This window comes from Mauremys reevesii, linkage group 21, assembly GCF_016161935.1.
Source record: "Mauremys reevesii isolate NIE-2019 linkage group 21, ASM1616193v1, whole genome shotgun sequence".
In the NCBI taxonomy this organism is placed as follows: Eukaryota; Metazoa; Chordata; order Testudines; family Geoemydidae; genus Mauremys; species Mauremys reevesii.
The window spans coordinates 2,130,858-2,140,178 of NC_052643.1; positions in this window are offsets into that span (position 1 = coordinate 2,130,858).

Consider the following 9,321-nt stretch of genomic DNA (forward strand, 5'->3'; position numbering starts at 1 on the left):
TGATTGCATTGTGCAGAGCCAGTCCTTAAATGAAAACAACAAGGAGTCCGGTGGCACCTTAAAGACTAACAGATTTATTTGGGCATAAGCTTTCGTAGGTTAAAAACTCCCACTTCTTCAGATGCATGGAGTGAAAATTACAGATACAGGCATAAATATACTGGCACATGAAGAGAAGGGAGTTACCACACAAGGGGAGAACCATTGTTGATAAGGCCAATTCAGTCAGGGTGGATGTTGTCTACTCCCAATAATTGATGAGGAGGTGTCAATACCAAGAGAGGGAAAATTGCTTTTGTAGTGAGCCAGCCACTCCCAGTCCCTATTCAAGCCCAAATTAATGGTGTTAAGTTTGCAAATGAATTTTAGTTCTGCAGTTTCTCTTTGAAGTCTGTTTTTGTAGTTTTTTTGTTGAAGGATGGCTACTTTTAAATCTGTTACTGAATGTCCAGGGAGGTTGACGTGTTCTCCTACTGGCTTTTGAATGTTACAATTCTTGATGTCTGATTTGTGTCCATTTATTCTTTTATGTAGAGATTGTCCGGATTGGCCAATGTACATGGCAGAGGTGCATTGCTGGCAAATAGCACATTAGTAGATGTGCAGGTGAATGAGCCCCGGCTGATGTGGTTGGGTCCTCTGATGGTGTCGCTAGAGTAGATATGGGGACAGAGTAGGCAACAGGGTTTGTTACAGAGATTGATTCCTGGGTTAGTATTTCTGTGGTGTGGTGTGTAGTTGCTGGTAAGTATTTGGTTCAGGTTGGGGGGCTGTCTGTAAGCGAGGACTGGCCTGCCTCCCAGGGTCTGTGAGAGTGAGGGATCATTTTCCAGGATAGGTTGTAGATCGTTGATGATGTGCTGGAGAGGTTTTAGCTAGGGGGTGTATGTGATGGCCAGTGGTGTTCTGTTATTTTCCTTGTTGGGCCTGTCCTGTAGTAGGTGACTTCTGGATACCCGTCTCGCTCTTTCAATCTGTTTCCTCACTTCCCCACGTGGGTATTGTAGTTTTAATTTATGAATGCTTGATAAAGATCTGTGTTTGTCTCTGTCTGAGGGACAGGAGCAAATGTGGTTGTATCTTAAGGCTTGGATCGTGTGATGTGTCCTGGATGGAAGCTGGAGGCATGTAGGTAAGTATAGTGGTCAGTAGGTTTCTGGTATAGGGTGGTGTTTATGTGTCCATCACTTATTTGCACTGTATTGAAGTGGATTTCTTGTGTGGACTGGTCCAGGCTGAGGTTGATGGTGGGGTGGAAATTGTTGAAATCCAAGTGTAATTCTTAAAGGGCCTCCTTCCTGTGGGTCCATACGATAAAGATGTCATCAATGTAGCACAAGTAGAGGAGGGGCGCTAGGGGACGAGAGCTGAGGAAGCGTTGTTCAAAGTCAGTTATAAAAATGTTGGCATCCTGTGGGGCCAGGCGAGTATCCATAGCTTGAAGGTATAAGTTGTCCCCAAATCTGAACTGGTTGCGGGTGAGGACAAAGTCACAAAGTTCAGCTACGAGGTGTGCTGTGGCCTCATCAGGGATACTGTTCCTGATAGCTTGTAGTCCATCCTCATGTGGAATATTGATGTAAAGAGCCACTACATCCATGGTGGCCAGGATGATGTTTTCAGAAAGATCACCAATGCATTGTAGTTTCCTCAGGAAGTTGGTGGTGTCTCAAAGATAGCTAGGAGTGCTGGTAACATGGGGCCTGAGGAGGGAGTCTACATAGCCAGATAATCCTGCTGTTAGAGTGCCAATGCCTGAGATGATGGGGTGTCCAGGATTTCCAGGTTTCTGGATCTTGGGTAGCAGATAGAATACCCCTGGTCGGGGCTCTAGGGGTGTGTCTGTGTAGATTTGTTCCTGTGCTATAGCAGGGAGTTTCTTGAGCAGATGGTGCAGTTTCTTTTGTTACTCCTCAGTGGGAGTGGAGGATAGTGGCCTGTAGAATGTGGTCTTGGAGAGTTGCCTGGCAGCCTCCTGTTCATAATCCGACCTGTTCATGATGACTCCTTCGTCAGCCCCTCTGATTATAATGCTGATTTTGACAAATTGGCATTGTCCAATGAAAAACATTTTATCAAAACATCCTTGACCAGCTCTAACTGTCCCCTGTGGGTCACCAGCCTAGGGCTTCATCTACACTCAGAGCTGGGGTGTGAGTCCCAGCTTGTGTAGACACACCACACTACACTAGCATAGTAATAACAGCTGAGTAGATGCAGGAGCATGGGCAGCAGCAGCAGCGAGTGGCAGAATGGGCGCTGTGCCAAATACCAACCTGCCTGAACTCTGTGGATATGTACATATTCATCACGGTTAACCTGTGCTGCTGCTCGCCACTGCCAGTGCTACCATGGCTATCCTCAGTACTGCTCGGCATTGTTCTCTTCCTTCTTGTCCTGCCGCCATCTCTTCAGCGTATTCTCCTACTTCTAGACAAGCTGCTGCTGCTGCTGAAGAATATTCCGCTGCTCTCCCATCATCTGCCGTGGTGGTGTGTCGCCCCTGTCTGGCACTGGTGCAGGCCTTTCATCTGGGAACATTAGGGGTTTGAATTCATTTCAACTGGATCCCACAGGTGGAGACCACTGTCAAGTGCAGGCCATGGTGAGGTCTGCTGTGTCCAATGGCGGCCAGTGCTCTTGGCAAACACATCCACTGCTGCCACTGCCAGAGATGGAGGGGCTGGGTGGCTGCCTGCAGAGCTGCTGCGGAGAACAGCACCTCCTATTAATTCACTGACCTGTTGACCTTTCAGAGATGTACAGGCTGAGATGAATGGACAAGACAGCACCTGGGAGTCACTAGTGATCAATGCAATCACTGGGAGATGGATCTGGAGAGCATGGGGGGGGGGGGTGACTGTCTCACAGAGATGGAGCTTGTCAGCCTGGCCTTTCTGGGAACAGTGAAATTGCACAAGGGTCTGACGAGACCCAGACCCCTCAGCATGCTCCGCAGTGACTGTCACAGCCACTCAGCCTACTTGCCTATCATTCACTGCATTTGCAAGGCAGATGGGAAGGAGACTGCTCCCTGTTCACTTTCATGCTCTTCTCCACTGGTCCCGTAGTGTAAGGGGCGATGGGGTGAGGGGATTCCATCCTGTTGTCCATGCTCTCCTCGGGTGTGGTGCTTACACATCTCTGCATGCTCACAGGGCAGAAAACCCTCTGCCTGGACTTCATGCTCCCCTTACCGACGCACTTACGTGCCTGCTGCAGTTGAAGCTGTGAAAGATCCCATGGGTGAGGAAAACATGCAGCAGCCTCCTGGACGTGGCCTGTGGAGAGCTGCTGCTGCTGAAGAGGATCACGGGTCTGTGCCGCCCCTAGCCACCCTGGAGAGTGTGCATGTGTGTGTGTGTGTGTGTAAGAGAAAGCCCAGTGCTTGAGTAGGGACAGGAATCACAGGACTGTTTCTAAGGGACTTTGCTAGAGACAAGGGGTGGATTACCAGAGCCATGTCTTCCATTTAGCAGCTGTTGCCAAAGCAAGCAAATCCTCCTCTCCCCATGAATCTCCTTTCTTTCAGACCTACCAGACTTATTTTTTTGGACTTATTTTGGCTTTAGGCCTTCTTAGCTGCAACTGCCTGAAACCCCCCCTGGCTCCCTGCCCCTCCTCCCTGGACCTGGCCTGGTGCACTGACTGGTGGTGGCACCCACCAGCAGCACACACACAGCACCCTAACCTTCGCCCTGGCTCTGCAACCTGTGGAGGGCCCCAGCCCCAAGGGACACCAGCCTGAGGAGCAGCAGGCAGGAGGCGTGGGGAGAGCGTCCCCATCCCCATTCCATCCCCATCCCTCCTCCAAGGCCTGGGTTTAAGGTTGTGGTGCCAGGCGGAGGGTGGTGGGTGGTGCAGGTGTGCCCCTTTGGCAGGAGGGAGAGGAGAGGGGAGGAGAGAGAGGAGGAGGGGAGTGCAAGGAGGAGGATTCTGGGACTTCTCTTCTCACTCTTACATACACTAAATAACCCCCCCCCCCCCCCCCCTCCCCCCCCCAGGAGATGCTCCTCTCTTCATGGGGGCACCAGGACTTGTTCACCTTTACTGGCACTAATGGCCCATGGCCCACAACTCTGGCTCTGGGCTGTGCCCAAAAAGCATGCGGCTGGACCCCAACCCCAATGGCTTGGGGGCCTGTGTCCATCCCAAAAATAAAAATAGTGCTGAGTAAACCCCCCCCCTCCTGCCTCACCTGCCTGAACTCCCTGAACAATACAGCTAATCATGACAAGTACCTCCCCACATCCCACCACACACGCTCCGCCACTAGATGCGCTTTCACCTCCACCCCCCCAAACACCCAACACCTCTGCCTTCTTCTCCTGCAACTCCATGTTGGAGACGGAACTGAGAAAAGAGAGTCCTTGCACAGCAGCAGTGGTGTTGGTTTTGTTAGCAAAATCCATAGTCTCCCTAGAGATGGCATTTGCTATTCTCCAGCCCATACTCCCTGAGGGGAGGTGCCTGGGGACGGGGTGCAGGGTTGCTCTGTTAGGGGCAAAGAGGCAGTGGCACAGTAGAGCAGCCAGTGTTTCAGAAATGGGCTCTGAGCAGAGGAAAATCCCCCCCTGCTCCCTGTACCTGTACAATCCTGCCTGGCTGTCAAATCTTCTGACATTGAACATTCATTTTTGCCCAGATGTGTGGTGCTCTCCTTGTGGTAGAGTCCTCCTGAAAGCTGCAATAGTGTCCAAAGAGTCCATCTAAATCCGTCAAGACAGTCATTCCCTAGGATAATGTCACAGCCAGCCTGGGCAAAAAAAAAACTTCTGACAGAGGCACTTGCTAAACAAACACTATCTGGCTATCAAACACCCAATTGCAGGTGTATAATATCTGTGCTGCAAGCAGCTTTTTTGCAGTGGGCATCCCCTATAGAATGAGGTCTTTCAAAGTTCTTATAAAAGTAACTTGCCCTCATGGTGGTGACTTCAGACCTTATGTCAAGTAAAGACCATGTCTTCACCCCTCCAATTGCCACTTCCACGATGAGGCTGGCTCCAAAAGCTCTGGCTTTCTTTTCCTCTATCTGTGGACTGTCCATAGTTCTAGCCATTGTAAATCCACCCTAGGCGAATTAGTGGGTGTCTCATCCCCTTTTCGAGAGTCTCTTCTGCCCTCACTTGAATTTTGAACTTCAAATCTCTCCCTATCAAGAGAGGAAATTCTTCCTTGATCCTTTCAGTTATGTGGGGATTCTCTCCAGATGTGATCGGACTCGTGGCATCCACAGCAAACCTGGTTGTCCTGGTTATCTCTTAATAGAGATGTCCTGACATTTTCTGCCCCTCAGCATCCATTGTTTGCTTTTGGCCTCAGTGAAATATTTGGTTGATGCACTATTTTAAACAGTTCTTCTTGTTGATCACTAAGTCTTTGTTCAAACTCTCAAAGACAGTGCTTGTATTCTCCAATCCACCAGGATGGCTTGGATAACGTCTTCATTTTTTCCTCTGTAACTATTTAATTTCCAACTTCTTCAATATTCTTTTCATCCTCCTCAGCCCCTCAAAGGCTACCCTCATCAGGTCAGGAAAAGTCAGTGTAGACTGCTCCTTGAATCTCCTCTTCATTTCATGTCTTAAATCATCATCCCTCAGTCCTATCACTTCAGGATGGCATCTGGGTCTGTCATTCCCCATACACATTAATCAGCAACTAGAAAATGTTGTCTGTACTCTCCTCTCTGGGAGGAATGGCCCTATGCATTGCCCCACTGGCAGCAGGCCCAGGGTCATTGAGAAGGGCATTCAGCTCCTCTGTTTTCATTGCTGGAGGGCCGCAAGCCTGGAGCCGCTTGGATTCTGAAGTGTACGAAGGGAGGGTCATCAATGGGTCAGTCTACACTATGGGATGGGGGTGTGTGTACACTGAGCTAGGGGGAGTACAGATATCAGTGTAGCTGTGGTAGCATGGGTAGTGGCAGCAGAGGCATGGATGAGTACATACCCACTGGTTTCAGGCTGTGTCCACGAGCCAAGAATCACACCCCTAGCTCATAGTGTGCACATGGCCTAAGAGTGAGCACAAGGGCTGGAGAATCAGGACTCCTGGGTTCAGGTCCTGGCTCTGCCACTGATTCTGCACGTGGCCTTGGGCAGGTCATTTTCTGCCCCAGCACCAGGGGTACCTATAAAGAGCTTCCCAAGGGTGTGCGCTGGGGATTAATGAATGTTTCATTCCTGGGGCATGTTAAAACCAGCCATTCCTGCAATCCCCACTCTGCCCTTGTTGCATTCCATGAGAATAGCAATGCCGCTCTCTTTTTTTGGCAGCTTCCCTGGACAGATGTTCCATCCCCTACGCAAGGGTGAGGCTGAGGGAATAAGCTGCACTGAGAGGCTGCCTGCTGGGATTAGTGCTCCAGCCACTCTTAACAACATCTGCAGCAGCAGGAAAGCCCCAAATTCATCAGCGCTGGAACCTGGAGGACAACAGCAGCGAGGCTGGTAAGCGCTTTCCAGGTTCTTTTACCCACCGCGGAAATCACTGCTAATGGGAGGCAAGGACAGGAGAGGAGGGAGGCTTGTTGGCTTGAGGAGCAGTGATACTGTGGTTCCTTGTGCGCTGAGAGCACCCAGATCAATGCCTCCATCTTGGCTTCTCTAATCATAGGTAGCTGAGATGGGTTCATGTCTCCTCAGGTTCAGTAAACGTCCTGCAGAGAGAGGCCAGGGAAGGGGAGGGGTTCAACCACCCTTGTGGGGCCTGGGTGGGATGAAGGATCATGTCACACCTCGACCAGTGGGGAAGTTTCAGCCTTGATGAACTCTGTGCTCTAATTCTCTGGGGGAGCTGTGGGGGGAAGAGAGGGGGAGCTGCTGCCAGCCAGGGGACTTTGGGGGCAGGGTCCTGGCAGCAGGAGGGAAAGGGGCCTGGGCAATTTGAAAAGGACTCTGTATTGCTAGCTAGTTCCTTTAGGTCAGTGGTTCTCAGCCAGGGGTACGTGTACCCTTGGGGGTAGGCAGAGGTCTTCCAGGGGGACATCAACTCATCTAGATATTTATCTAGTTTTACAAAAAACTCTAGCGAAGTCAGTACAAACTAAAATTTCATACAGACAATGACTTGTTTATACTGCTCTATATACCATACGCTGAATTGTAAATACAATATTTATATTTCAATTCATTTTACATTTATTTTATAATTATATGATAAAAATGGGAAAGGAAGCAGTTTTCAGTCATAGTGGCTGTGACACTTCTGTCTGATTTTGTGAGCAAGTCATTTTTAAGTGATGTGAAACTTGGGGGTACGCAAGACAAATCAGACTCCTGAAAATGGTACGGTCGTCTGGAAGGGTGAGAGCCGCTGCTTAGGGGGTGGGCTGGTATCGTGCAAAACCAGAGAGAAGCAGAGGGTGTGAAGATGCCACCTGATCTGGCAATCTCTGAGCTCTGGCCCTAGGGTCCAGCTTATTTTCTGGAGCAATCCCCTCTCTCCTGCTTCATCCCCTAGCGCTGGGCTCTCCTGCCTAAGAGACAGCCCTGCCCTCACTTTCCATACGCTGGCATCTGGGTTCTCTCTTCCCCTTGCTCAGACTCACCCTGCGATCCCTCTTTTCCTCCTGTTCTAACCCTTTGTTCCCTGCTCATAGGATTTTCCAGCCCTGGACTTGCGAAAGCCACCAGCGCTGGTGATGAGAAGCGGCTCCTAATCAGCCATGGAAGGGTTACAGATACGGGTAAGGCTGAAGCTTCCCACCATCCACAGCCTCTTCACTGCTCCCGTTCCCTTGGCTGCTGATTGTCAGCATCAGATCCCAGAGCCATGGAGAGGAAATAGGCTGACACTGTTGTATCCAAATAAAGTGTGTAGCTCACCAACAGAGGGCTGGGCCTGATTCTCCTCTTGCTTACAGCACTGTAACTCCATTGACTCGAATGGGGTTATTCCTCACTAGCTCTGGTGGACGTCTGTCCCCTGTCTCTGCCCATCTGGGCTTGCTCCTCCTGTGTTCTGTAAACGCACTGGGGCTGTGAGTGAGCTACGTGTCACAGGCATGGAGATGCTGGTCCATCCCAAGGGTTAATCGCCTCCCCGCGCAGATGCCAGGAGGAGATGAAGATACTATAAATAGTTAGCAAAGCCCAGCTGGTTGCAGCCCCAAGTCACACACATGGCAGATAAGCATTAGACCGAATTAATATTCAATCTCCCAGGCACTTTCAACCCTGAGAGAGTGAAAAGCAAATTCTGCTCTGGTCCTGTAGCTTTAATCTTCTTGCGGGGGAGGGAGGGGGAATGACACTTTCTGGAAGCTCTGATTGGGTTAAATGGACAGAGAAACACAGAGACAAAGGAAGAGTCAGCTAGAGAGCAAAGCTCACTCCAGACACTGCCAGAAGGCCAAGCAGCTCCTCCCTGGGACAGGAGGGTGCAGCTTGGAGCATGGCGAGACAGGGTGGCTGGCAGATCTCTGCTCTGCTGTTGCCACACTTAAGCTCAGCTAGCCTGGATCGGAGACATCCAGCACATTTTGTGCTTCCTGGCAGTGGCCTGTGTGACTGAGACAGCATCTGAGGATGGTACTGACGGGAGCTGTGAATCCTGTTGGACCTTAATAACTTGTGATAAGGTCTGTCACCAGCTATGTGACACACCGAAGTGTGAGTGTTAATTCACTGGGCGGGACACAGGGCAATATTACACAGCGTGGTGGAAGAGAGGGGTTTAATAGAGGGTGACTTATCTGAACCTCTCCCCAAACTTTGGGGGCTCAGAGAAAATGGGACATGGATCAAATCACCCTGGGGTTTGTCTCTCCCTGATGTGTGTGTGTGTGTGTGTGTGTGTCTGTGTGTGTGTGTGACACCACAGTGAGACTGAAAGTGTACTGAGCACCAGGGGGTCTCCTCTCCTACTTGGGACAGGAATTGTATGGAATCTCTCTCTCTTTCTCTGTTGCTGAATAAGAAGAGATGGGTAGCAGGGTGTGTTTCCCCACAGACTGGGTTGGGAGTTATTTGTGGGTAATTCATTTTCTGTAAATCCCATGGAGAATGAATAGTTCTGTGCAATCAATCAGATTTAAGTGCTCAGCATCCCAGTCGATGGCGAGAGGTGTCCCATTCATGTTGTTATGTAAGGGCCATTTGTCTCTGGGCTTGGAAAGCAGGACATGGTCGCTGGTGCTGCGGCAGGACTGGGGTGTGACGAGATGGGACTGGGGGTTCAGGGTGTTTGCCTGCCAGGGGAGGTGAACAAAGGTGGAGTCAGGTGACAAGGATCTGGGCGCCCATCACTTTTGGATCAATGTCTAGTGGGCTGGGAAAGTCCGAAGTGCATGAAGTGAGCAGATTGGGGATTACC